Source organism: Etheostoma spectabile, unplaced genomic scaffold, assembly GCF_008692095.1.
Source record: "Etheostoma spectabile isolate EspeVRDwgs_2016 unplaced genomic scaffold, UIUC_Espe_1.0 scaffold393, whole genome shotgun sequence".
In the NCBI taxonomy this organism is placed as follows: domain Eukaryota; kingdom Metazoa; phylum Chordata; class Actinopteri; order Perciformes; family Percidae; genus Etheostoma; species Etheostoma spectabile.
Genome location: NW_022605598.1, coordinates 393,830 through 398,744, shown reverse-complemented (window position 1 = coordinate 398,744; position 4,915 = coordinate 393,830).

Genomic DNA, 4,915 nt, shown 5'->3' with positions numbered 1-4,915 from the left:
TTCTTGCTAGGGGGGCGTAACAGAAAATAATTGAGAAGCACTGACTTATAATTAGGGAGTAATTCACTCAAAATGTTCAATATTTTTCAACTCATGTAACGTGGGAAATAAAATCTAAATGTTCAATATTTTTCAACTCAGAATGTGGGACATGCACTCAAAATGAATTCTAAACTGCAATACTGATGTTGGCCCACTACACAATTATCAGCTAATAATGGTAGAAAACATGAAAGTGACACCACAGTGACAATTTAACAACTTTTTTATCCAACACAATTTGTTTTTTTTTAAAAGGCACAAATCAAAGGAGCACATTTAAAACAAAGTGCTTGTCATTAATTAAAACAAAAGGAAATGACTCCATAAAAACAAAATGTGTTTTAAAGTGCATTGAGGGTAGTTATAGTTCCATATTCTGATAGTGGTCATTGCTACAGTGGGTAGATTCAGTAATTTGGGTCTCCATCTAACATTCAGTAAACATCATAAAAACTCACCAAGGATTAATGATAAAATTCAACAAGATTCCAAGTAAATCCATCCTCAACAGCAACAACAACTATTAGAATGTAGAGCCATTTACCACTGTTTAAAAACGTTGAGGCACTTACTGTACCATGAAGGCTGCAACTAAATTTAAAAACAAGTAAAACATTCAAATAAAGTACTGGTTTCTACTGTGCCGTACTTCAACTGGCAATATCAAGGTATGCATTAGGCAACGGAACATTAAACATATATAGTGCATGAATTGAACAGTCGTTTCCCACAAATTATTCAGCACAAAAAACTTGGGCTGGGCAATACATCAATGTTATGATATTTATCTATTAACAATCAATGTAATGAATCTGAGGTAGAAGAGGCAAATGATTACATTTGTGAAGAGGGGGAAAAAAACAAACTTCCCCAATACTCAGCTCAACAAATAGTCCATTCTGAGTGATTCACTCATTAAACAAATTCTGTATTTTATAAAAAAAAATAAAAGGTAGTGGTGGTATAAATAATATTACAAATTAAGCAACACACACGACCCCCCCCCCCCTCTCGTGATCAGTGATACAGAATAATGAGTGATACAGAGAGTACTTCAGCTAACGGTAAACTGCCCACACTGTACTGACTTGAGGTCTGTATTCAAAAATTCTGATAAACTAGTTTCTCATCACCCCCTGCCTCTTTCCATCCAAACTATCATATTCCACCGGTGGGAAACTGAGGTTAAATTAAATGATTTTAACCAAAAAAAGTCTAACTACATTTTAACCACGTCAAGACTTTTAATAACTATTCTCTTATTCATTGGAAATGTTGAGCTTAATCCGGGGCCTGGCTCAAAAACCTTCTTGAAAACTTTAATTATATTGCACTTATGGGGACTATATGCACATGCAAACTGCAACAGACTGTTTGCCGTACCACAACCTCAGTGCACGTTTTTACCTACAACTCAAGGCTATTTTCCCCATCTGGGACTTCCAGCTCCGTCTACTCTCATTCCCTCTTTGATTCCGACTTCATCCCCCCAGACCTGTCCACTTGGTCCTATGGTCAAAACAGTCAAAGAACACAGAAGAACACTACACTCAAGAAGAAGTCCAACTAATCTAAATCAACTTGGTAACACTAAAGGTTTTAGAATCTGCCATTTAAATACTCGAAGCCTGGTTTCCAAACTGGATGAATTTAAAATCTTGCTTGCACAGACAAAAGCACATGTGATGGCAATTTCTGAATCATGGTTAACTCCCAGTATTCCGGATTCTTTTCTTTCCATTGAAAATTATGAACTTTATCGTAAAGACCGCACTGGTAAGACCGGCGGCGGAGTGGCTTTTTATGTGAGTCAGAAATATGCGCATCTAATATCTAAATTTGAAACTGAAACTGAAACATTAAAACTGGTAGTACATTTTACATCCCAACACGCAATTACCATTATTGTCACCTACAAGGCTCCTAGTGCCAGTGTAAATGCTTATTTATCTCAGCTTTCTGACATAATTAAATCTGTTACAACAAAGGAGCTTGTAATTTTGGGTGACAAACCTTGACTGGAATGATGCTCATCAAAACCCTGAAGCCACTGCTATGAAACTTGGACTTTATCAATCATCAAGGATCCAACAAGAATAGGCAAAACCGCAGCTCAATCCTGGCTCTTATCTTCACGAACCAGCCTTCAAAATATGAAATATCAGGTGTCTTAGAAGCAGCTATCTCAGATCATTCACTTGTTTATGCAGTTAGGACAATCTTAATATCTTCCAAAACTCATGCTCCCCTTTCTGCGTCTAAAATACCAATTCCAAAATTACCTCAATTCAACACTGAATTTAGTGCTATTGACTGGAATGATGAGCTGTCATTGGAAAATCCAGATCAAATTTTAATGCAATTTCACACAAAAATTAAAAAAATACAGAATAAATATTCTTCTGCCCATAAGGTTCGACCTAGACAAAGTAAATTACCATGGATAAATCCTGAAATATTTCTACTCCTTAAACAGAAGGCCGCTCTTCTTAAAAAGTATAGGCTGAGTCGAACACCAGAGAGTAAAAATAAGTTCATTCAAATTAGAAATAAATGTACAGCTGATCTGCTTAAGGCAAAGGCGGTCTATTTTCAACAGCTGATTTTACAATTTGCTAATAATCCAAAAACCTTGTGGCAGACCCTTAAGGTCATCACAGGTGAAACTGAGAAAATAAAAAAAAATGCTGATATTCAAATTTTTCTGCAGGGTACTTTTATCTCTGATTCAGAAAAGATTGCAAGGGCTTTCAATGATTATTTTATATCATCTGTTAAAGAACTAGCAACAGAGTTTTCCACTCCCTGCTCTCTCTCGCTAGTTCTCTCTTCAACAACTGAACGGTTTTCGTTCTCTGAGATTTCTCAGAACGAAGTGATTAAAATACTAAACTCACTAAAAAATACTCATGCCCGTGATATTCATGGTATAAATACTTCATTTATAAAGACTCATGCTGATAGCCTCATACCTCTCTTTCAGCACCTAATCAACCAATGTATCAGGCTATCTATCTTTCCCACAAATTGGAAAATGGCCCAAATCACCCCTATTTTTAAATCTGGTGATCATACTCTTGTCTCAAACTACAGACCTATTGCTATACTTCCAGTAATGTCTAAGTTGCTTGAAAAAACCCTGTATAACCAGCTAAGTTCCTACCTTGAAACTAGCAACTGGCTCAGTGACTGTCAACACGGTTTTCGTGCAAAGAGATCAACCATGTCAGCATTACTACTCCTTACTGAACAAATACGTGGCTCTCTTAACAAAGGTCACATTACTGGAGCTATTTTTATTGACTTTCGTAAAGCTTTTGACACAGTGAATCACCAGATTTTGCTTAATAAACTTCACTCATTTAATTTGTCATCATCTGTGATAGAAATGCTTTCGTCTTACCTAACGAACAGGATGCAAGTTGTTAAAATAAATCATGCAAAATCTCAACCTGAAATCTCTGATATGGGCGTTCCTCAAGGCAGCATTCTTGGACCCTTACTTTTCCTTTTGTACATTAATGATTTCCCTCAAGTGTGTAATCATTCAAAATGTCTACTGTATGCTGACGATACTGTTATTTTTCTCTCTGATTCAAATTCTGATGTCATAAATTCTAAATTATCATCTGACCTTCATCTTATACACGACTGGTTGAAAAATAATCATTTAACCATCAATGTTCAGAAAACTGAATGTATGTATTTTTATTCATCCAGAAAATGTCTTTCTTTTACTGATCCTATAACGTTTGCTAACCAAGAACTTGTTGTTTCAAAGACTTACAAATATCTTGGTGTGCTACTTGATTCTCACCTTACATACCGGGAACATGTGTCTAATTTAACTAAAAAGTTAAATCAAAAACTTTGTTTATAATAAGATCAGATCATATCTTTCTTCTTCTGTTTCTGAAACCTACTTACATGCAATTGTGTTTTCAACCATGTCCTACTGTCTTCCCATTTGGTCTCTTACCACGAAGGAAATTACTGAACCAATAGCTCGACTATACTATCGAGCTCTAAAGATTCACTGTAACCTTCCAAAGTGGTCTCACCATTGTATTGCTCTTGAACGCTCTAAGGCTCTGACTTATGAAAACTTTAGAAACAGCCACGCAATTGCATTTTATTTTCAGATTCAAAATATCGCCTTACCAGCACTTGTTGCACTTTTTCCGACACACGTGAGACCAGGTCGCCTCACTAGGTCGGTCTCACAGGCCCTTATCCCAGTTCCCTCATACAAAAACAACTTTGGTCAGAAATCTTTTTTTAAAACATATACAAAGATTGGAATGATATTCCGTATCCATCAGAACACTATCATCTATCACGTATTTTAAAAGGCATACAAACAGCTCCTTTTTAACAGTTACACTTGCACACATTCAAAATGTTTTTATGTATGTCCAAGCCTTGTTTGCACAGACCGTATTTGTTTAGCCCAGCTGATTGTTTTGTATAAATGTCTTTGTCTTTATGTAACTGTATTGTGGATTTCATTTGTCAAAATCTATTTTTCTATATCGATGTTTTGTATTAATGTTTGTCCTGACATGCTGTACCATGTTTTTATGTTTCTGCAGAACAGGAACCTGTTGAAAACCAGTTTTTAACTGAGTCAGGCCCGTTTTTACATTGTAATGTAATGTTACTTTTTCTAACTTTCCTGTATAATAAATATATGAAATGAAATAACACTGCACCACCAGTCAGAGTTTGCTTAACCTTGCAGGACAGTGAGGGTCAAATCAGTGACCATGAAAACCGTTGCAGTAGCACCCACCTTTCTCCCACTGGGACCAATATTGCATCTGGGGATGGAGGTCCAACTTCTGCAGTCTGGAACTTTTTCACTGTTTCTGAA